The 25359-nt window shown below is 43.2% G+C and overlaps 1 long non-coding RNA gene across 3 annotated transcripts in view; it reads right to left on the reverse strand.

The window, feature by feature from the left end:
• LOC119047964 (uncharacterized) overlaps positions 1–25359 on the reverse strand; it is a 381649-nt gene that overhangs the window by 29756 nt on the left and 326534 nt on the right. For all 3 annotated transcript variants that reach the window (XR_008391958.1, XR_008391957.1, XR_008391956.1), the window contains exon 3: positions 5642–5723. This is a non-coding gene — a long non-coding RNA (uncharacterized LOC119047964). The remainder of the gene's footprint in view (positions 1–5641; positions 5724–25359) is intronic.

Genomic DNA, 25359 nt, shown 5'->3' on the forward strand with positions numbered 1-25359 from the left:
CTTCCACCTGCTGATATTGTTCACTGCATTCTGATCAGAGAGGGAATTTGGGTCTCTGAACCAACAGATAGAAAGTGCACAAGAACATCACAAAGTAATTACAAGTTTATGACATCATCTTAATATTACAAGGAAGAGAATGAAAGACCTGGGAGAAACGTGCTATTTCCCTTTTGGGAAAACATTAATGGATGCTTACAATCTGTTTTCTTTTGTTTGGATGTTACAACCAATAATACACTTTTATGTGTATAAATAAAGACTAAAGTTGAATAAATCCAACAAACCCCTGAGCCTGCAGCTTGGAATCTTGATTCACATTCAAGGCCAAGATTTATGAGTCACTCACAGAGAATAAGTTGAAGCTGCAAGATTTGGGGGGAAATTATTCCACATGGCGCTTATTTGGGGGAGTGATTATGCACGCACACCTGATCACGGTGTCACCTGTTCAGCTCGTCCGACATGATAAAACAGGGCAATTTTCTCCATTTCCCTTCGCTTGCACAACAGACACTGATGCACACAACCTCACACCATTCATTTTTAAATGGGCTTCCCTGTCAGAGGCATCCCTCCCTTCCCGCTTCAGCTCTGACTTCTGGAGGTGTTATGCAATGATTTATGCAAATGTCTTGATGACTGAAAAGGGAAATGAGGAACACCAACACTAATGACCCACAGTAGAAAATAACAGCTTTTCAGAAAGATGTTTGCCATCCACATAGGATGGGCTTTTCTCTTGTGAGATATTTACTCATCCACTCCCACACTCTGTACACACCACAAACTTTAAATTACAGTTGGGGCCATTGGGCAAGACCTGGGTTTTTCTAGGCTTGTTCTCCAGTACAGGAACGTCCTCAGAAAACAGGCAGCTTTCTTTCCGTTCAGAGGAACTTCCTGAGCGTTTAAGCTCCCCTTCGATACATGCCACATGGGCAGTGATGGGGCCTCAGCCACCTCGCAGGGAGCTCACTTCAGTGCCTAATTGCCCTTACTGGGAAGAATTTTTCCTAATGTCTCCTAACCGACAGCTTCCCCTTATCTTAGTTTCAAGCCGTTACTTCTTATTAGACCGTTCTCAACCACGGCAAGCAATCCCCGGCTTTCCTTAAAATTATTATTGCTCAAATATTTGTAGACAGTTAGCATAGGCTTCCATCTCTCCAGCTCCTCTTCCTGAAAGCGTTAAATGTTATGTTCCTTTAACCTTTCTTTATAGGTCATCTCTCCTAATCCTTTTATCTTTTTTGTCACCCTTCTCTGAGTTCTCTCTAATTTACAGTATTGATGTTCTCCTTATAATGAGGTGCCCCAAACAGTATGCCATGCTCTATAAGTGGCTGCCAGGAGAGGCATTATTACAGGAATTCCATTTTCCTATACTCGACACCCCCCTTAGATGCCGTGCGCCCCAGTAGAGCATTTGTCTTTTTCACAGCTGCACTACATTATCTAAATACACCATCAGTCCCAATTCCTACTCTCATTTGTCTCTTGAAGACATATTCACCTAATCTGGTGTTTTATTTTTCTTCCTACCCACCCCTTCACCCAAGAGCCCCCACACCGGGACTGTTCACAACTTGAACCCAGGACTCCTTGGTCAATTAAAAGAAAGTTTAAACTCTTTCAGATATCCAGGCTCTAGTCTATAATCAACTAGATGCAGGTAACCGTTAGCTGTGACCCTTTTATTGACAACACCATCAGATCGGGTTTATTTTTACAGCATTGTTAGAGATTAAGAGCAAAGCTTCTGCCTTCGTCACATTGGTTTTGCTGTGGGTTAGGACCTGCGGGGCCTCACTTCATTTCCTGAGACCCAAGCAATGAGCACAGAATCATTTCTACTAAGTTCTGACTCTGATTAAAAAACAATCTTTATGAAATAGAAGCTAATAAAATTGCTCTCCTAATTACCCTGAGCTAGTTCATTTCCCAGCAAATATAATAAAATAGAGTTACTTGGCTCTGATTCACAAAATCTGAACCCAAGCTCATTATTAAGGCATTTAGCAGGGAAAAAAGCATGTGTGCATAAGATGCTGTCCCATCAAGCAGAATGCAAGAAACCTTTTGAAGTTTAGACCTTTGAAGTTTGAAGTTATTGCTGCATTTTTTTAAATGCAGGTATTTCTGCTAGGGAAATACATACATTGGAGTCATTTACATTAATGAAGCTGAGTACCTATACTGGTGTAATCTTTGGAGGAGGGTTTTTGTTGAGAACAGCAAATCTTTAGTTTAGAAAAATATATAGATCCCTTGCATTGTACTTGCTAATCTGCTCGGCTATTAGACAAGGCAGGGAGACTTTTACGTAATAGAATAGAGTAACTCATGTCCCAAGGCTATTTCTGCCATGACTTATGCCACTCACAAATCTCCTTCATCTATTTAAAGTGTGTCATTCTGATGACTATAAATGTATGAAAATGTTTGGGGATTGTTTTATTTTCCTCTAAATGTCCTATCATTCATTAATGTGGACATGATTTGCTAATATTTCTAATGCATGCATGAATACTTCACTAATGGAGGTTTAAAACGACCCATTCCCAGGAGAAAAAAAATACACTTACCAAAGTTAAGAGAGACTTTAAGAAGAGCATATCTATTAAGTAAAGGGGAGATATTTACGATGGCAAAATCAGGTAAGTTAAAGAATAAAATCTCTCCTCTGTTCAGCAACATGACATACCCGCATTATGTGATATTGCCAATAGAGTTACAGCTCAGGGTAACTATGCCAGTAAAGCAAATACAGCCATGATTGACTCACGAACTTGCCAAGGCCTCATGGCCAGCAATGGGGAAGCTAAAATCTTCTTTTTTCCTCTTTGGGTATTTGCCTGAAACCAATCTCTTAGAGCTCAGTCTCCTAAATCTGAAATGGGGGAAAAATTGTCTCTGTCTTCTAGCAAGGAAGGCAGCTCTTCTTGGGAAATTTTGTGAAATTCCACCCCCTGGGCAAAAACTATGGCTTTTTGTCAATATGCCCCGGGTGGAAATCTGACATTTCCATAATGATATGACAGATTTCCATCTGGGAAAACTGCCTTCTGTTTTCACAATGAATTTGAAGCAAGAATGAAAAATCTTTCACTTTGTCTATAAAACTATTTAAAAGAAAAGTACAGACTTTTCCTGCCTTGAAATAATGGAATGGGTATTAAATGAGAAAAATCTGTAACTATTTTGAGTTCAATCAAATCATCAGCAATGCTTAGAAAGAGAAGAGAACTATGTGAAGAATAAATCCTTCCGGACAAATTTGTTACTTTTTTGATAGTTAATAGCAGATGAAAGGAATAAAGTATATCTAGAAAAAAGTGAATGTGTATCAACAGTATACAGCTGTAATTCAAGAAAAGATTGACAGAAGTCATCGGTCAGTCTACTTTGTGAAACAGGTTCTAATGGACTTGGATGCGAATATCATCATATGGATTGAAAATTTGCTGAAAGATTATAAACAAAGAAAAGCAGTGAATGAAAAGCACAAGGGGGTAACATTGGGGTTAATGTGAGCTCTGATCTCATTTCTCAGTTTTCAAAATGCAACAGGAGAAGAACAACCTGGACAACGACGGCACTCGCAAATGTACTAAATGAATGGTGCTGCTGTGACCAACAATTGCAGCAAAGAAAAATTTCAGTAGAGAAGCGGGGCAGGGGAGGGAGGGTGGATAGAGTGTGTGCAGGGAGGGGAATAGAAACATCAATGGACCTGGAAAAGCTGGAGCCAGGACATTGTAGAGGGAAACTATCAAATATGCAAAATGAATGAGGAACTCACGTTCAAAGATTGATCTGCTCTCAGTCATTTGAATTGCTTGTTGTTTTGTTTTGTTTTGTTTTGTTTTGTTTTGTTTTGTTTTGTTTTGTTTTGTGAGTGAGCTGTACTCTCCCTGGCCTCCTCTTCCTGAAGTTGTCAAGTCCCTGAGTGAAAAATCAGGGGTCCTGGGGTGGGTTGAATTTTCTCTTTTTTTTTCTGTGCAAAATTAATTATCCCAGACTCTGAGCAAAATAGACTATTTTCCTTAACACCTTAATGCAAACAAACCTTGCATTTCCTTCTTGCCCCCTAAGAAGAAGGGTGCTGAGCTGCCGTTCTGGCTCTTTGTCCATTGTATAATTTGTTGATATCGTTAGTGGGATCTGTAGAGTAAGATCAGCCTTGCAAGCCTTGAAGGCTACTGGCCAGTTGAAAGTACTTGCAAAAGAGGAAGGAATTTCAGAAGAAATCTGAGGTGAAAGGAGTGGAGGAAGTGATTTGCAGAAGAAAGGCAAGTATGTCCTGATGATTAACACCAGGTCGACATGCTGAGAGAAAAACGACACAGACACAGTGAATGCACGGCATCCGGTTTGCCGGCACATCCTAATGAGCACAATGGTCAAATGCCCTGGGTTTGCCATATGCTGTGGCCATATGCATATCTGGTGAACCAGATGCCCTGCTTTTCTTCCCCCATATTGCACCATTTTTCTCACAGTGTAGAGACATGGCTTAAGTGAGAATCAGGAGGGGGCAGGGGGAGGTAATGAGAGCTTGTTATTCCATAAAGTTGTTGGACAGAAAACATCAGTATATTCATCTGTGCTCTAATTCCATTTTCAAATATTTAATGAGCACCTACTAGGTTCAAAAAGAGCTTAAATAAAATCAGGGATGATCGATCTCTCTTGAGTTTGTGGAGGAGAGGTTAGAGATTCTCTGTGCACCTGCCACAGTCTCTCTTAATATGCCCTCTGGTCATTCAGTCAGAGGATCAGAGGTAGTTGCCATTTCTAACGTTCTTAAAGTCTCTAAGGATCAGTGGTGGGCCACTGTGGGCCCACCACAGCAATTGTCCAAACTGCTCTTTCCACCTGAAAGACTTCTTCTCCGCCCCAATTTCTACCTATTCTTCAGTGCCCACTCATTCATTCATTTTTTATGGCTCTCTCTCTCTCTCTCTCTCCTCCCCTCCCCTCTAAAGAAAAAAAAAAAAGATATTTTTGACTGCCTTCTAAACTGGCACCATTCAAGACCCTGGGAATACCATAGTGAGCAGAAAGGACACAGTCTCTACCCTCAAAGAGCTTACAATCTAGACATCATTCTAGACAATCTAGGCATAGACATTATTCAAATAATAAAATAATGTGCAATAACTGGGAGACATGCTATCAAGGCAAAGTGCCAGGAGCTGTGAAAGAGTTTTACAGTCACCAGGCCAACCCTGGAAGAACAAGAATGAGTCATCTTATGGCATGTCCTGCAAAGAGACCTTTTTGATTCTCTAAGCCAAGAAGTTTGAGTGTCCTCCTGTCTCCCTCCCTCCCCCTCCCTCCCTCCCTCCCTCTCTCTCTCCCCCCCCTCCTCCTTCCCCTCAGAATCCTATAGCACAACACTGAGTCCTTAACAACGCCTATTTGTGTTCTTTTCAAATCTGCCCAACTTCCCTAACTCTCAACAGCACACATTACATGGCACCCACCTTTGCATTCTTAACAATGCTTCAATAAATGTTAGTTGAAGTATGGTGACATCTCAATTACTCATCACAAGAGAAAATAAATATATGAATAATATAAAACATCAGATAATCCAAAAATCTCAGGCTCATGCAGCTACTGTGGTACTTACCACAAGCTCCTGTTTATTCTCCATAAGCTGGTAAGCTCCTTGAGGGAGGGATTGGGTCTTCATGAAGAAAGTCTGATATGAGCTGAATTTCAGAGAAAACACATGGGTTAACCTAGCACAATTTCTGGCACTTGCTAGATTCTTAACATATGTCTGTGAAACAAGTACATGAACACATATGTGAAATAATTTTCACCCTCTAGTAGGTGTCCTCTCCCTACTTGGAATGCTTTGCACCATGCCTTTTGCCTTGCACATGGCTCTCTATTGTTGGTCACATAATGGGTACTTAATTGGTATTTATTGATTTAGAGGTCAAGCCTAGGTCTCAGCAATGCACTGTTCCGAAGGACATGGCTCTCACTGTGGCCTATGGAAATGGAGCCTCCCTAAAGCACCACATAGACTGCAATGTGAATAGCGCCCCCTGCAGTTGTGCAGTGCAAAAGTCTTGCATCCAAACGTTTTAGCTCACACAGAGGAACGTGATGCTCAGAAGAGTTCAGGGAACAGCCTTGAATTGCACATGCTCACAGCAGAAATGGAGCTATTCTTCTGACTCCCAGGCCATTACAACTAATTGGTCTATGTGTCAAAATGAAACCAAATTTTAAATAATTTCTCTCAAGCATCTTTTGACTCTCCTTGAAGTGAGTCTAGTCACCCTGGAGCACCAACACAGCAAGGCTTGGAATTATTACTTAAGTGAATTTCTGCTGTGACGCGTAGTCAACATGCTTAGAAGTCAGCACTGTGAACAGTCCCTTACATGCGGCCAAGGCTCCAGAACAACTGTAAAAATATTAATTTTCCTTTAGCTATACACCTCTTGAGATAGAAAAGGATGGGGATACTGGTTATGGGAAATATAAGGAGGTTTCATTCTGGCACAGTCCAGACATTTCTATTTATCTGTTTCTCCCCACTGTTGACTGAGAGAGGGGGAGGCTGGCACACAGGGAGTGGAGGGAGGGGCGCGTCAGCACCCTGTGAAGCCCTGGGATTAGAGACAATGGCCTCTGAGTAGGAACTGCTCCTCAGGAATGCGAGAGAAACCATTGTATAACCTCAGAAAAAAATGAGTCTAGTTACAGGAAGGTACAAGTTGTATAACACAAGATTTTCTGTAAAATAATCTGAAGGAAACTAAAATTAGAATAAGCAATCAGGTCACCATTCCACCTTCACTCCCCACCATATTTCTGTCCTTCAGGTCTTTGAATTCTGGTGACATTAAGCCCAGTCCCATTAAGCCCAAGTGCAGATAGGATCCAGGCCCCTGAGCCTTCTATTCCAAAATCCCATCCTACATGCAAAGGCTTCCTTAGTGAGCAGGACTCCACGGATCAAGCGTGATCCCTTTTCGTAGCAGAGTCTAAAATGAGCCCTCTGTATATTTTCTTCGAGTACTTGAAGAACACGAGAGAGACTGCATTTGATTTTCTGTAAGTGGGTCATTTCTCAATTCCTAATTTAGAAAATTCACTCTTAGTATTTTTTTTGTGCTGGGTATCTGGCAGAGAGTTGGGTGAGGGGAGTGTCAGAAGAAATATTGTGCCATAAGTTTAAAAACATATTTAAATGATTCTCTATTTTTTAAGGCCTTACATTATGTATCAGTGTAACCGAGTTGGGTCCTGAACACTTTCATTTGGTTTCTTAATTGGACATTTTATAGATCTACAGGTATACGTTCAATATGTCTAAGGAGGAAAATCTAACTAGCCAATAATATCAAAATAGAACTGGAACCAGGAGAGATTTGTCTCTTATACCTATATCCTCCTGTTCTACTTTGCTATACTTTTTTTTTTGGGGGGGGGAAGGGAAGCAGTTAGACCCAGGGTTTGCACCAGCAAAATAAATTAGGTAAGTGAGGTAGCTAATGAAGTAATCCAGTTTAAAAAATGGTGACCTAAATTTTGCAGACGGGATATCTAATAAACACTCTTACCTGCTAATGGCTCTATTCTCCATGCCCCTGTCAGCTTGGGGTTTCCTAAGTCCCATACCTTCACTCACAGATTTTAGATTTGGGACCAGGTCATTAACAGTGTAACCTCACATGCAGAGTAGAAGTGGAAAGAGACACCTTTCCCTCTATTGACAGCCAAGAATCTAATGGCCAATGTGCTGGCCAGAGGTGAAGAGGATGCTTCTAATGAGAATCTAGACAAATGGCCAGTTGTAATCACATTGCCTGTTGGCAGGTGGTCCTGTCCCTAACACTGAACCAAAATGCAACATGTAAGCAAGTGCCTTGGAGAAAGTAAGTGCATGAGTCAGGGTCTCAGCACGAAACAGAGTTGTCTCCGGATAGTTCAAATGAGGAGACTTGAAAGAAAGGGCTCCTGACAGAGGAGTAAGCAGAATTAAGGAAACAAACAAAGACCGAAGAACAAGCAGAGAGGCACATAGAGACAGGAGACTGATGCAGTGAAGGTAGGAAGTGGTTTCCTGAGATCGGTAGGTAAGAGCTGGGCCAAGAGTGAGGACCACAGAGCAAGAGCTTGGGAGATGCAGAGGTGCAGCTGCCAACAGGGATGTGCACCCATCTTCTCTCTCCTCCCGCCCTCCCACCAATCCAACCCAGTGCCTTCCAATGCCCAAATCCAGTCAGAAGCTAGGGTCGGCCTCAAGGACACTGAGCAGGACATAAAGAGTGTAGAATGAATTTCGGGAGTGGGAGGCCAGTGGAGAAAGAATAGCGTAATCAGTAACATTCTTTAGATTATAGTCCATTGAACTATGATTGGGGCTTCAACCTACTGAGGCATAGGGCAATATCCCCACATATTCTGCCACATGTCCCCACACAGCTGTCAGCAACACTGTGCACACTCCCCTGCTCAGTCTCTCTCCCAGGGCCCTTCCCACCTTCCTCCCCATTTCACTCCTCTCTTTAAAAACAAGTCTTTGTCAAGGCCTTTCTGATGTTACTGTCTTCTCCAAGTCTTTTTTTGTTTTGTTTTTTAAAATATATTTTATTGATTATGCCATTACAGTTGTCCTATTCCCCCCTTCATTCCCCTCCACCCTGCATACCCCTCCCCCACCATCCCCCCCTTTCGTTTATGTCCATGTGTCACAAGTTCTTTAGATTCTATATTTCCCCTACTATTCTTGCCCTCCCCCTGTCTATTTTCTACCTACCATCTATGCTACTTATTTTCTGTACCTTCTCCCCCCTTCTCCTTCTCCCACTCCCCTGTTGCTAACCCTCCATGTGATCTTCATTTCTATGGTTTGCTCCTGATCTAGCTGTCCTCTTAGTTTGCTTTTGTTTTAGGTGTGGTTGTTAATAACTGTGAGTTTGCTGGAAACCAATATTAATGGAAAGGAAACTGTCCTCCAAGTCTTGATTCTTCTTCCTACTCCCATATCCCCTAGCAGGATGGAACACCTCGTGTTAGCCATTGATAATTATTGTCCTTTTTTTAATCCAATAAATAAGTGGTTATTGAGTTTTATTAGGTACCAGGCACTGTATCTCATGCTGAGGAGCCAATGGCATGTGGAAGGACAGTCCCTGCATCCCAGGGCTTTCAATAAGTGAGGGGAAGGGTGGCGAGTGGAATAGTCACACACATACGCACGTGCAATTACAAACTTTGTTAAATGTGGTGAATAAAAAGTACAAAATGCCTTGAAAATGTGCAGCAGACATACCTGGTCAGTAGGTTATGGGAGACTTTCCTAAGAAGTGACGTCTGAGTTGGCTGTGAATGCTGTGTTGGAATTAACTAGGCAAAACAAAGGTGGAGGAGGAGATGCAGAGTGAGGTTTCAGTGGAAACAGCATGTGCAAAGGTCCCAAGGCAGGCAGAGTTGTGTTTCTTTGACGAACAGATGGAAGACTCATGCGAGGGGCAGGGACAGCCGGACAGAGCCAGCTCAGTTAAGCTGGAGCCTCACTCGAACACATCTATGGCCACGTGTGCCCAAGTAGCTAAAAACTTGAAGTGGTTCGGATGAGGATAAACATGGGGCTGCCGCCTTCTTTATGTTCGCCACTGAAGCCTTATCAATATCACAAGAGTTCCCCAAGTCTCCTTTCTAACAGTCCTTAATTTGCTATATTTTGTTAAATAGCTCACCTCCCCCAAGGAAGAGAGAATGTTCCAGTGACAGACTCTGAGGTATACAACACTCTGGGAGTTCTGCTTTTCACCTGACTATTCAAAACACTGGGAGGCCAGAGGACTGAAGTTGCTGAAAGAACATTTAAGAAGTAAATGTTACTGTTTTGTCCTAGTTTGGATTTGCTGTGTTCGCTTGCGGGCTCTCTTGGTTAGTTTGGTTTGGGGTTTGTTTCTGCACTTACCCTGCACTAGTTTTGTAAGTGAGCAGGGAAGCAAGACATGGTAGGCGGTGGAAAACTGCAGGTGCAGGTAAGGGAGGAAGGCAGCAGTGAGTGATCCCAGTTGTTTTCCTGGAGCTCCGAAGAGCACAGTCGAGTTCTCACACCAAAGCTGTTTATTACCTTGTGCTCCCCCTGCTGGTCCCAGGCTCACAGAACCAAGGTGTTTATAGAGGTGAGTCTCTCCGAATTCTACCCACACCGCTCTTGCCACTTCTGGCCCCAGCACCTCCAGGCCTCCCTATCCCGATCTGCAACTCCAACGCCAGCTTCTCCAGCACTGGCATTCCACTTTCTCTGAACCCCCAAGCACGGGTCGTCATTGCCACTTCATGCAGCACTTAATTGCAAATGCTCTTACTTCATGCTCTTTTTACCAGCACCTTCTCTTTGACCAGCCCATATGTTTTTCTGGGTCAGTGACCATGACTCCCATTTCTTTCAAACCCCAGAACACCCAGCTCAAAACAAAGCAAACTGGTGGATTAAGCATCAGAAAGAGTGATTTGGTGAGCCTAAAAACAGTGAGCAATAAAATATATGCCCAGGTCCAAACTTTTTAGAAGAAAATATCACAGATAACATATCGCACAATACTGTGTCACCAGAGTACTATCTGTTAGCTAATTTTTTTCCTTCTCCCTCTCTGCTACTTATTTCCTCTTGCTAATGAAGAGGCCCAAACTTTTTGATCAGCACACACACCCCCCTCTAAACTGTTTCCGCATTAAAAAGTCAAAGCTCCTTTTACACACGATGACCACTCCATAGCCCGGAGAAGATCACAGGCCGCACAGTGCACAGGGCCAGTCGGGTGAAGTGGTCTCCCATTTCTCTGGGGTTGAGCCCCTTCAGACTTTCTGTTCTAACCCCAACACCTCAGGTTATGATTTCTTTTTTGCTGATACAAGCTCTGGAGGTGTCCCCAGGGAGACATAAAAAGGTTTCTGGTTTCTACTTAATAAGGAAACCTGAAAATATACAAGACCCTAAATGCATGGCCTCTGAGAGAATTTTCCCATGGGCAACATCCAGGTGTAAGAAATAATTAGGAAGGGCACAACCATACCTGCATTAAAGCTGATGTTATGTTTACATGCCTGCAAAATACTGTGACAGATATTTGACTTAATTTTTTAAATTATATCTTTCTTTTGTTTTTCTCCTCTTTCTCCTTATATAATTATAATAGAATTGTTTTGTGCTCTAGACTTTCCTAGGTTTGACCACATTATTATTATTATTTTTTTGCTTGATCTTCAAAATAACCTTGGACGGTAGACATAGGAGAGAGAATAAGCCAAGGTCACATGGCTAGTTAATGGCACCTCCAAGGCTAGAATATAAATAGCCCTCTTTAACTGCCTCTCTTAATACAGATCTGTAATACCAGAATCACGAATTACAATGTAAGAGAGGGCTGAGTGAGAGAGAGAATGTATGCAAGCCTTTTGAGGGCCAACAATACTTCGCTAGTCCCCAAATCATCCCTAAGCCCCCATGTTGAGAATTCATTTCCAACTGGAATGCTTCTACCCATGTGGCTTAGTCAATGGTTCTTTCTGTTTATCTGACTTTCCCACAAGAACTGAATAAGTAAAAGGATGCTTATAAAGTACTTGGAGATCCCCAAGTCTTAAGTGCTACGCTGATGATGTCAGCATCCACGGCAAAGTAGACTGTTTTATATCAAGCAATTATAAATACTGGTGGCATCTGTAATGTCTAACTAACTAGAGCAACTTACAAGTTCTATTCTTATCTTTGATTTGACTTGTTTCTGCGCCAGTAGCTTAGATTCTTACCCTTACCTTAATGCATTTTTTATAGTTTAATTTCCTTTTTGTGGTGCTATTTGGGGTGGAATTTTTTGAAAACAGTATGACGCAATTGAAATCGGGTTTCTCCTCAAGAAGTCAAGCAGATCACAGAAGAGTGCAGCCTGGAAACTCTGCCCCATGACCTGCAGCCCTCCCCTGGGGAATCGTGTTCTTCCTGTGCCACCCTTTGTTTTTACCTGGATGATTGGTTTGCCTCGGCCTTGCAGTGAGGTAGTTAGTACTGGGGTAGATGAACCTCCTGAAAGTACACAGAATTTATTGGTATCACCCAGGAGGGCTTTATGGGATTCTTCTTTCAGCCCCTATTTAGTCCTTCCGAGCAATATTAACCCCACTTCCTTCCACGGTTAAGATCGTCAAGATACGAATACAGGGGCACGCATCGCAACTCTAAGGAAATCTGTCCATTGCAGGCCAGCCCAGCCCACAATACCTGAGAAGCAGGCTTAGTGCCTCCTTTCCAACAGCTGCTCCGCTGAGACGGTGGCGCGTGGCATTCCCAGGAACAGCACCACTCTAGGGGCCTCCAGGAAACAAGAGCCCTGCACTGACACCAAGGCGCATGCTTACATGGGAGTGGGGAGGGGCTGTGTAACTCGGCCCCTGGCCACACATTTTCTTCAGAACAGGACCTGAAAGAAAAGGATGGCGGGAAGAGGGCTGGGGAAGAGGGAACCCAGAAGGTGATCAGAGGGAGGAAGAAGAAAGGTCTACAGAAAAGAGAACCACAATAGGTCCTGCCTCTTCCTACCACACACTTGACCTTTGGAAAATTGCTTAATCTCCACGGATCTCGTATTTGTTTCACCTGTAAAGTGGGAAATACACTACAACCCACTTCACACCTTTTATGTGTGTGCCGAGTGAATGAGATGCGAGCAGTACTCCGTAGAGAACCGGAGGTTGGTGCGGTGTCCATGCCAGCTCTGGAGCTTTGGTCGTGATGACACACTACTGCAGGGACAGCCCTGGGACCTCCGTCATCCTGGGGGGAGCGGTGGAGAAGGTCAAAATGGAGAGAAAAGAGCCTGCCAGGGACAAGCTCTGCTTCCATGATGAATTAACGAGTTAATGAGATCATGATACAGGGTGCAGCCAGGGGGGCCCCAAAAAAAAGATTTGGAATGGTGTCCAGAATTCAAAGTGTATAGGAATATTGGAGAGACATATAAGATGTCCTCACACCTCCCCCCAGGGGGAAGAAACAAATAGAACCAGGGCCACTGAGAACTGTTTTGCATAGCAATAGTTTTGCAGCTAACCTCTGGAATGGTTATTTAACATATCTATAACCTTTAACTGGTTTCATAGATATGTTAAATAGCTGTGGCCAAGTTTGGAGCCAGGGAGAAGGGAGTGGGACTGGGACTCAGGATGTAACTAGGGTCTGCACTCCTGAGTGGAAAGGCCTGTGTGAGAGCTTGGAAAAGATGGGCTCTGGGATATGAGGGGATAACTGCCCAGGTGAGGAGAGGGCCATGCCGTTTGGGGCAGAATGGAGATCCCTGCAGCCAGGTGAAGAAGACAGCCACATGCTTTTGGTGGAGTGCGGACCCCTGCAGCTTTGGTAGAAGAGGCCCACGCGGCTTTGGGGTGCCCCGTTTGGCCGCGTGGCCTGGAAAGCAAGAGAGACTTTGACTGGAACTGGGTACAAAGGACTCTTGCCAGTGGACCGTGAGAAGGTGCCACATGATTGGATTAACTCAAGATCCTGCACAGTGACACAGCTGACGGTGCCAGCGGCCTGCAACACAGACGTGTCCTCTTTTCCTGATTTACGGTACCCGGAGTTGAGACAGTGGGAGAAGGGAGCGCTGTGTGGGTGTAGGTGTACAACCTAAAGGACTGTGATATTTTAGTGGAGGCGTTAGGCCTGAATAGCATTAAATAAACATTTTGTTTCCTTTTCACAAATCTCTGGCATTGAGAGATGTCTTTCCAATTGGCTTGGACAGAAGAGCCCAGTAGATACTAGTATTTTGTTTTTGGGGGGAGGGGCCCCTGTTGTATAGCAGTTTTGGGCATCCCTAGGTGGGCCAAATATTGTATTGCCCCTCCCTCGGACCTCTTGTTCGGAAACAATCAGACATGCCGTACATATGCTGTGCTCACTTTTTCTTTAAAGTTTTCATAAATGGATCAACGCCTGTGGAACAAAGTTTTCCAGTACCATTAGCTGTACGTGTCCTCCATGCCACACAATTAGTTGTTTAAAGGGGAAGAAAGAGCCGTGAGACAACGAGGTGAGTCATGGACTAACAAAAGAGAAGCTTATGCTATTTTCCTGGAGTAAAACACCTGCATTTATTTAATGATTTTTAAGAGATCCTTTCTCTGGGATCAAAATGTTTTGGCTCTTGGGTTAGAGATAGGGAGACAGACAGTGTGGGAAGAGGTGGGAGTTCCTTTGAATTAACATTATTTACAGAACAAGTATTTAACATTATTTACAGAGCTATGTTTAATTGCCCTAATTATTTTTGAATAAAGATCCTTACATACCTTTCAGGGGTTCAGACATTACTAAGAAATTTTCACCTATGTGCAGGTTTCAGAAGAATGCAGAAAATTCAAAAGGCATAATGTCTTCTCTCCTGTCCTCCAACTTCCATTTTTAAATCTCCCAAGTAGAAGACACAACAAATTGTATCCTTGCTACAGAGAGAGGCATTCCGTTTTAACTTTTTTTGTTGTCTTTATTCGAGTCAAATTGCGCTACTGTACTTTAAAATCTGGCAACAGGTTTCAGATACTCAATCTCACAATCTCAGTATATTAATTAGTTTTCAAGACCCCCAAGCAATAAAAAACCTAGTTGTTCAAGGTCACAGTTTGACTTATTTACAATTGACAAATAACTTGGCAAACTCTGCACTGAGCCACTCCATACAATAGAAAATATATTGTCATTCAAGTTAACAAAAGAATCTTTCTTTGCCATCTCACTACAATGGCCCTGCAAATGAACATCGCCTGAATAAAATCCTAACCACATTTTCACTCTCATTAACCACAGTAGGGTATCACACAATTTGCCTGGCTCCTGCTTAGACCACTGTGCACCATTTTAGTAGCAGCAGTTTGATGGGTTTTATGGCAGGTGATATATGGAGTGGGAGTTTCGGGAGTCGTAAACAGAAGGCACCGTGTATCACAATGTGGTTTAGGGATATAATGACTGTGTTGTAAAGCAAGGGATGACAATACTGCACTAGGCTTGGGGTACTGAACCAATAGACCAAACAGCTCAACATAATTCAAGCAAGAGTGAAAAAATCCTAGGAAGGGGTGTGCCTGTGTGTGTCTCCGTGTGAGAGAGTGTGTGTGCATCTGTGTGTGTGTGTGTGTGTGTGTGTGTGTGTTTGCGTACAGGCCTTCTTCTAGGTTTCATTAATTACTTCGTATGAATTTGAATAAGAACTACTAAAACTAAAATAAATCTGTGTCTCTCTGGATATATAGAACATTTCTCTTTCCTTCAAGCACAATTTTTTCCTGCCTCTTCTGGCCAACCCTTAACCATTTTCACTGTCAGAATAATTAAGTAAACAGCTAGTCTTGGTACAAGGAAAGGAGCAGCAGAAGTTTAGAGAGATTGATGGAGAGGAGAAAAATGACACCAGAATAAACTTTCTTTCCTTTCCAGGAGAGCCCATCTCCTTTGGTACAAGGTCAAATTCAGTCTGACCTAATAGGTACCCTGCCTACCCAGAAGGCAGGCAGATTTTGCAGGGTCTGGTGAGTTTCAGGATTTCTTCTGCTAACATAACAGTCCTGGGTGTTCAAGACCCCACCTCTCCATGACTGTCTAAGTCAGCATCAGTCACTGCCCAGAAGATTTGAGTCTGGTGTTCTCCAAACAAAAAAACAACAAAAAAAGGCAACATGTGGCCTCTTTCAGAGAAAATTATGTTGAACCAACCAATCAGAACTTGTAACTAACTTGCTGTGTGGCTTTGGCCAACTCACAAAACCTCTCTGAGTCTTCATTTCCTTTTGGCACACCATCTGGTCTTACTGACCTCCTATAGGGATCACACAAGGTGGTGGTTTGAAATTCCACAGCAGTATGCCAATATCTTCATCACCCGCCATCACCACCTTTATAACAGTAGCATAATGGGATGAAATGCTAATGTATCTACATTCCATTTCACTATCTATTCCATTTCACTATATTTCCCCTTGCTTGGTTTCCAAAGAGAGCCAGACTCTGTGTCCCCTTATTTTAGCAGAGGATTATAAAAACTGAAATTAAAAATTGCCTGCAGAGAAATCCCTATCTGTCCTTTTTTTCTCCCTAAAAGTTTGGGCTTCATGAGACATAAGAAAACCAAAAAAAAAAAATGCTTTTGGCCCTTGCTGGTGTAGCTCAGTGGATTGAGCATGGGCCTGTGAAGCAAAGGGTCACTGGTTCGATTCCCAGTCAGGGCACATGCCTGGGTTGCTGGCCAGGTCCCCAGTAGCAGACACATGAGAGGCAACCACACACGGATGTTTCTCTCCCACTCTTTCTCCTTCCCTTCCCCTCTATCTAAAAATAAATAAAATATTTTTAAAAATGTTTTTGGGTTTCCGAAGACTGAGAAGGGACAGGAGGGGAGTGAGACTCCCAGAATCTGGTGCAATACCCTGGGGAGGTGACAGGACCTCTCATGGACAATTGGCATCATGCACTTAAGGAGGCTGGCCCTAGACAAAAGGACTCCTGGCTTTGGCAAAAGGTGTTGCCGAGGAAGCATCGCATTCACCAGGCTTTCAGGAACCAACGCAGGTTAGGGGTTGAACAGCGCCCAGGGTAGAGTGATGCCAGAGGGCCCCGATCAATGTCCTCGTTCCCCTTCTCTCCACCAGAATGAATGAGATTAAATTTCTTTTCTGAGCTAACACAGATATAATGTGATTTACATAAAATAATGTTGCCCACCTGTATTCATGGTCTAAAGTTCAGATGTACTTCACTATCATCCTGGATAATTGTATCACGATGGGAAGTGGTCCTCATCCATTGTTTAAACTACACGGTAGTAGTCTGCAGTGATATTCCCATCCCTGTCTATTTCACATTTGCAAATGACTCCTTCAAAGCTTTGACACAATGAAGCACACACAAAAAGAATACTCCACCCCCCCCCCCAAAAAAAACCCACAAAGAAAATATGAAAACAAAGGCTAGTTCCTAGCCTTCCAAGGGGACTGTTAGGAGGGGGACACCTTCCCTTGGAATGTTGAAGTTCCAAAGTACTTTCTAAATCCCCGTGGCATCACCTCACATAAAGCCACCCTTTACACTTGCAGGACAGGAATGGAGACGCATCCCACTGCTCCTCAGCACACCTGCCAGCCCTGTGTCCTGACACCAACCTCCAGGCAGACACGTAGCCGTGGTCTACGTGGAACTGCTGAGGCTGTCACTTCATTTCCTCCTTTCTTCTTAACAAGGAAATGACTGACCCACGTGTACCACGTACCTATTTATCAACAGATCATAAGCCCAGTCTTCTGAGATCTCGTGACAGGTCCCATTAGCTGTGAGCTACCCAATAATGTGTATAATCAGTTGTTAATGGCACTGTGCTATTCTGTGATAACTGGGCCATTAGTGAGTGTCAGTGAGTCCCCCACCTGACTTACATCTGGCTTCGGAGAAGCTGCACATTTTCATTCCTGATGGCTCCCCCACAGGTAAGAGGTGGGGTGAGTGACTTGCTCAATTACCCATTCTGGACACATTGTGTCCCTTTATGGTCTGTGTTTGGGACTCCTATAGTAAACAAGCTTATGGGCACTTAGCTTATGATGGGGAAAAATATGCCATTTGAAACGATAAAACTGAGTCCAAAAGCAAAAGGCAAGTACCTCTAACCTACAGGTACCAAACACAAGGCCTGCGGGCCAAATTTTGCCCTCCACCTTGTTTGTACCCAGTGGCAGTGCCAATCTCCTTGCCCCTAGTTAAGGAGTAGTTACATTTACACAGTCCTAAAATTGCACTCAGCCCTTTGAAGGCAGCCATGAGGCTGGTGTGGTACCCAGTGAAAATGGGTTTGATACCCCTGTCTAACCATCAGTTTAAAATGAGTCACAGCAAGATAACGGACACTTTGGGAGCAGCCCTAAAATTCCAAGTGTTCTCAAAAGTCAGTCTTCTCAACACTATTCCCCATACAAATCCCTTATAGGGACTCAGACACAGCTGTTCTTTGTGTCTGTGGAGAACATTCACTGTGCACACGCACACACATGCACACACACTTCTTTTCAAATAAAAATGTCTCCACCACCAAAGCTTGGGTTCAACTCTGAATCCTTACTCCAAGGCCTGCTCAGTTTCCTTTGTACGTGCTTTGCATCCACTTTATTTAAGGGAACAATGGTGAAAAGTTCGAAAAGCCTCAAGCAACAGGGAAAGTGCAAAAGTCTGCATGGTGAGTTTTCCTCCACGTTTACTACAAAATCCATGCCCATCACCCAAGCAGGACAACCTCCAAGCTGAGCCTCAATTCAGACACTTCAGAAGTGTTCCCAGCTTAGATGGTCATAGGCCAGAATTTGATTTATTTGGGAAAGGAAAGTTTCATTGAACCTAGAAATCTGTCAACCGAATCCGGCCAATGCTCGAGTGATTTACATCCGCTCTGCATCCCAGCACGGCCTATCGGAGGCCCTGGAGTTTTTCCTGCTGCCTCCATAAAAAAGAAATTTAGCACTAAGGACTCGCCAAAGGGTCATCGCATGTTGTTGGAGGGAAATAAAGAATGAGATATTTGTAAAGTGCAGGCAGAAAGGATGAGGCTCAGCTTACATCCTACCTCCAGTTCTGGCTGCCAAGAAACTGGGGCCTGGGTCTATTCTTTCCAGAAAAGTCATTTCCTCAGAAGGACTGAGGAAACAGAGGAACTCCCGGGCCGAGGAGAGAGAAGTAGGATCCCTGACCCAGCTTAGTGTCCCAGGGCAATGACAACAACCTTGGTCCCGAGTCATCCTGGCCCTGACTGGTGTGACTCAGTGGGCTGGGTGTTGTCCCACAGATGAGAAGGTCACTGGTTTGATTCCCAGTCAGGGCACGTGCCTGGGTTGAGGGAAAGGTCCCTGCTTGGGGGCTTATGAGAGGCAACCAGCTGATGTTTCTTTCCCTCCGTCTCTCCCTCCCTCACCCTCTCTCTAAAATAAATAAATAAAATATTTTTTAAAAACTCACCCCGGCCTGAGAGGGCTTGGGTTTGGAACACCACAATATAGCCAAAGGTCAGGTGGTGAATAGCCTAAAACACCAAGGAGCAGCATTCAGAACCCTTTCCCAAGGAAAGGCAGCTGGAAGACATAGTCGGAGGCATCAGCTATACCACCCCCAGCAGAAACCAGACAGCCCGGCCCAACTGCCAACAGTAAAATTGTAGATAACATGAGAATGTGGGAGCACTATTCCTTCCTGAGCAGTGATTCATTCATTCATTAGGCAAAAGGAAAAAAAAGATTAGGTGTCCACCACATGCCACATACTGAGTTGAGGATGAAGATGAACCAACCCGATGCAGCCTCTGCATTCCTGACCGTACGAGAGTGAAGACCCCTCATGGCCTAAAAGGTCAGCTCTAGGAATAAAGACCAATCAAGGGAGATCTGAGCCATCTCCTGGTAACATGACTTAGTTGTCAGTGCCACCTGATGAATCTATATTGTCATACAATCCCATACCCTGATTCTGCCTGAGTCTCTGCTTATTCATTACTGCACTCATTCATTCATACACGCATTTATTCAGTCAATCAACACTTATCAAATACCTAGTATAGGGTAAACATCATGCCCTGCTTTAGAGACATCATGCTGAGTAAAACCAAACATGATTTTTGCCCTAACGGAGCTTATTAATTATTAATTGCAAATAAACGTGTAATTTTAACTGTGTAAAAAAAGGAGAAACTCATGGTGTTCTCTGGTGGCCTGCAATGGGAAGGCAGGGCCGACCTGGTTAGGGAGACCCAGGCTTCTGATTGGAGGATGAGAAGCTGCTGAGCAGAGAAAAGGAGGGAAGAGTGCTCCAGGCAGAGGCAACGCAGCCCCACGAGCAGGGTGCACTGTGGTGAGTGGCAGGGCTGAAGGAAGGCCAGCGTTGCTGGGACACAGGACGACAGGGCACCTGGAAGAAGACAGGGCTGCAGATGAACGAGTGGGAGTTTGACCACGCTCTTTAGGAACTGTGATTTTGTCCTAAGGACCATGAAAATCTCTTACAGGATACCTCATAATCATACTGATTTTTAGAAAAAGTCCCTCTGGCTGCAGGTGGAAAGAGAAAGGAAGGAAGACAGCATGGAAGCGGAGGATCTGTTTGGAGTCTTTTATAGTTCAAGTGAAAGATGGTATGGCTTGGCTAAGGCTGGTGCTGGAGGTGGAAATGGAAGGAAAGTGAAAGCAAATTAGGAACAAAAGTCTCTGGATTAGCTACGGGGGTTTGGGTTGTCAGGATGATCTCTCAGGTTTAAGGTTTGTATGACCGGAGAGACAGCTGGTCTAACCATAGCTGGCACTAAAGTTTTGGTCTGTGTTCACCAGCACATCGCGGCCTACCCGACCCTTTTCCAACCCACGCAGGACCAATTCCTCACATTCCATCACAACCATCAGCTAGGTGGCCTCAATCTCAACCTTCTGAATCAGGTGACCTACTGAGTCCCTTCATGCTTCATCCGGCTTCATGTACCATGATGTTGCCACACCTCTTGCTTAGGCCTTGCAAGCACCCTCATCATAGTCTCCCCACTCCTGCCTCAACTTCAACCAACCAGACCTCTTCAGCTCAAATTGCTACATGCCCTGACACGCAGCTTCAACAAGGGGCAATATACTATCTCGTGGCTGTTTGTAAAGACATAGCCCTGAAAGATACTATTGTGTTTTCGTGGTTGGATACATGAAAAAGAATCAACTGTTATTTACATAGTATTTGAGGAATCAGTAATGATGTTATTCACTCAGCTACTATTTTATTGAGCACTATGTTGTGTACTTTATGTAGTTTTAACTATTTAAACTTCACAATAATGCCTTGAGAAAAATATTGTGATTCTTATGCCCATTTTACAGGTTAGTAAACTGAGGCACAGAGAGGTGAAATAATTAGCCCAAGATCACATGGCTAATAAGTGGTTGCCATGGATTTCAAGCCAGGCAATCTGACTCTGGAGCTAATTCTCTTGACCACTACTCTCTAGCACCTGGGACAGAGATTCAAATTTGTCTGGCTGAAAATCTCGGGTACAGTCAGATAAAAATCTCAGGTACAGTCAGATGTACATATGCACAGGCCCTCCCAAACTCTCAAATCTGATTCCAGGCCTTAAATCTCTCATGGTCTGGCCATATTACCATCACTATACAATGGAAGGAATCATCCAAAACCCCCAAAAGCAAGCCTTTACTGTGTGGAATCAAAAGTAGAGTGTCATTTGTTTCTAATGAATTTCCACTGTCTTCATGTATCAGAAGACATAACCCTGCTATGTTATCTCTAATTTTCTTTAGGAAACTGGATTCAAGTACTGGCTATCCAATGAGGTAAGGCCATTTGTTCCTCACACAACACAACACCACACTGTTGTACATTCCAGTTGGCTTATTATTTATTGAGCCCTCCCTCCCTCTCACCTGCTATGTTTTAGATCTCAGGGCTGCTACTAGTTCTACATCTCGCAGCTTTTTTTCCCTTCATAGAACTCACTGCTCTTAATCAGTTGTCCCCTCTGGAAAATATGTGGGTTTTTTTTTCTAGGAAGCAATATACTACTCTGAATAAGAAGACAGCTGCCCTCTTTGTTTGTTGCACTTTGTATACTGTGTAATAAATCATGTCGAATCAGGGGTGGCTCTCTACTCCTAGAGAGTAAAATACATGAGCTTGGAGATATCTACTCATTTTGCATATAAGGTTAATGTTCATAGTAATAAAAATAGCAAATATTTATTGTATACCTCATAACATACTAAGCTATCATCATGAGCACTTTGTGGCCACTGTTTGACTTAATCCTTGAATCAACCTTATTTGCTCAATATAATTCTTATTATTTTACGGAAGAGGAAACTGAAGTTTAGAAAGATGGTGTGACTTTCCCAAGGACACGAAGATGAAAAGTTGCAAAGTGAAGACCTGAAACCAAGTGTGTTTGTCCCCAATACCATTCACTCATCCACTATGTTAGAAAGGTGGAAGACCACGTGAGAAGTCAGCATTGAGCAGGAGCTTGTCAGAAAATCAGAATCTCAGGCCCAACCCAGACCTACTGCATTTTCACGAGGTCCTCAGATGACTTGTATAAACATTGATGTTAGAGAAACACTGATCCACACCATTTCCCTAGACTCCAAGTTTCAAGGCCCCTTTGCTATCCAAAATCCATTAAAGAAATAGAGAAACATCCATCAGAACACTGCTCTGTCTTAAACTACAGGAATTAGAAGAGTACACACTGTCTGAATTGAGAACCTTTCAGAGAACCTTCGTGCATCACTGAGACCAGCCCAATCCTTTGTGATTGCATCCTCATCATCTCCAACCGCATCTCCCCAAACCTTTAGGTACAAACTTATCTTTATGTGCCTCACTGCATCTATGTAGTCATCTTTAGCATCTGGTGTCTTTCTCTCTCTCCTCCTTTTCCACGACGTCCCACCCTCAATGCACCCCAGCTGAAGCTCTTAGCGATCAGGTTTGCCAGATGAGAAACAGGATGCCCAGTTATATTTGAATTTCAGACAAACAACAGCAAATTTTTTAGTATACATATGCCCCCCCATACATTATTTGGGATGGGACATAGTCATACAAAAAATTTTATTCATTGTTTATTTGAAATTCAAATTTAACTGGGCATCTATATTTTTATTTGCTAAAACTGTGAGGTGGAGGTTTATGAGGAACAAGATAGTTACAAGATTTCAAGATATCATCTAAAGGGAAAAAAATAAACCTACTTTGGAGAGTGATTATGCTCACCACCTTAGCCAAATGATCAAACTTGAGAACAAAGAGAGAGGGATGTCCTGACCATAGGCACCCTGGTGAGCAGCAGTGTCCAGCACATAGAGCCTCCTGCAAAACAGTCCAGACATCAAGGCCTGACGGGCATCCTGAGAGGCCTTTAGTGCTAACTTCAATTCTAGGAAATAACAGGGCACGGGGAACGAATCAAATGACACCAAGAGAAATTGATCAAGCACATTCAGACGACGGGGTATTCTATAAGAAAACTGTCCTCTTATCTTCAAAGAAAATCTTTACTCTTAAAGTAGGGGTGTTGTTGGACTCTTGTAAATTAAAGGAACCTAAATAAATATTACAAGCCAATGTAATGTGTGAACCTTGATCGCATCCTGGTACCGAAATTTAACTACTTACAAGTGACATCTTGGAGACTTCAAAATTTATTCTTAAGTATAGTAATGGTAATATGGTTATTTAGAAGAATGTTTCCATTTTAGGAAGTACATTCTGAAGGATTTAGGTGAAGTGTCATGATGCCTGCAACTTAATTTCAAATGCTTCAGTACATATATGTGTGGGTGTACATGTGTATATAAATATGTGTGTGATTAGACACTGACATATAGACCAAGCAACTATTGTTGAAACCTGGTGGTCACTGCATAATTCTTCCAACTTTTTTGTAATTTTTAAAGATGGGGGGGGAACTCTTCCTCAAATTTCACCCCAAAGCAATCGGACAAGTAGGCCTGCTTCAAAGAGCAGTCTCTAAAATAATACCATTGGTTCCGCAACATTAGAGTCCTGTGGTACCACGGAGGAGTGGGAGCAGTGGAAGAAAAGCTCTTCTATGTAATAGCAAGCACATGTTTGCACCATCCTTCACCAAATAGATTAAGTTGGGTCACTTCTACCACACTTCCTCATTGTGTATGTGCACATGCACACGTGTGTACATGCATGTGTTCATCTTAAAGCCCACTGTAATCTCATATCTCTTGTACTAACCCCCCCTCCTAAGTTCTCCCAGGCGTGTTTGCCTAAGTCTGTGCCCCAGTGATGGAAAGGATGTACATTTCTGCCCACAGGCCCATGTAAATCCATGGATGTGGTCAGACCCTACTTGAATGATGTGTGTGAGCAAGTGTTTGGTTTCAAAGTCACCAACACACACACACACACACATCTCAGCTCACCCCCAGCCATGACCTTCACATTAACTAAGCATGGCTTCCACATTGTACCTTATAAATTAATTTTTACAACCAATTGCTTTAGAATATGAATGAGTTCAAGTGGACTAAGACCACATAATTAAAGGAAGTCTCCAGACCAGGGACCCTGGAGTTAAGCATCTGATCCCCCCTCCCCAAATCTCCAGGCCTATCTCCATGGCTAGCTGGCTGAGTTGGCCCTGGGATCAGCCTCTTCCCATCTCCTGGCCTCAGTCTATATCATCTGATCAATAGGTTAGAGTGGGGTCAGCAAACTACAGCCTGTGGGCCAAATCTGGCTTGTCACTTATTTTCCTAAGTCAAGTTTATGGAACAGGTACACATGCTTGTTTATGTATTGTCCATGGCTGCTTTCTTGCTATGACAGCAGACCTCAGTATTTGTGACAAAGACTGACTGGCCTGCAAAGCCTTAAGTATTTACCATCTGGACTTTAAAGAAAAGGTCTGTTTATCCTTGGGTCAGGTGATTGATAAAGTCTCTTCAAACTTAATACTCTGATTTTCTGATTCTTCTGTCATTTCTTGCTCTGTTAAAACCCAGTGTTTATAAAAAGGTGTCTGACTAGAACCCCATCCACCCAGTATTGTAAATGGTTGATATGGTAGCCATTGCACCAAAAGATATGGCTCATCTGGCTGAGCCAGGGAGCTGAGTTAGAAGGGAAGAGTTTTTTTTCAGAAGTGAGAGAAGTCTGAGATGGTTGCAGATACTTTAGCTTTCAAGGAGACCTTGAGTTTGATACCGTGTGTATGTGTGTGAAAGCTCTATGATTCTAGCTCCTTTCACATTAATAGAAGGCATGTGGTTCCTTCAAGAGGGAAAATACCTTTCAGAAATAGCACAATTTGCTTTAGTGGATAACAAATAGTTGGAAGTTTTCTCAGTGAGCAACCATTGTATTTGGTTTCAAATTCCTTTTCAAGCCAAAAAAAATGATGATGATCTCTAAACCATTGCTGTTTTTTTGACACGGACCTGAACTCAGCATTCTAACCAGGACTATGCAGAATTGAATTACATTTCATCCCCCTCACCCATCCATCTTCCTCTTTTCTGCTCATTTTCTGGGGCTGCAAAAGTATTGGTTGCTCCAGAAGAGATTTAGTTTTCCAAACTATGTAAGTCATTATGAATGGCCTTGTGTCCAGGTAAAGGTTAAGGGGGTCTTTTGTTGTTCTAGTTTAACTTGTCCCTGCCACTACAGCCTAATCATTCCACATAATAACAGGCCTGATACACGGGCCCGAGTCAAAGTCGCAAGTCAATAAATCCATTCCTTCCTCCCTTTCAGGC

Source organism: Artibeus jamaicensis, unplaced genomic scaffold (assembly GCF_021234435.1).
Source record: "Artibeus jamaicensis isolate MK-2021 breed Jamaican fruit bat unplaced genomic scaffold, CSHL_Jam_final contig_465, whole genome shotgun sequence".
Classification (NCBI taxonomy): Eukaryota; Metazoa; Chordata; class Mammalia; order Chiroptera; family Phyllostomidae; genus Artibeus; species Artibeus jamaicensis.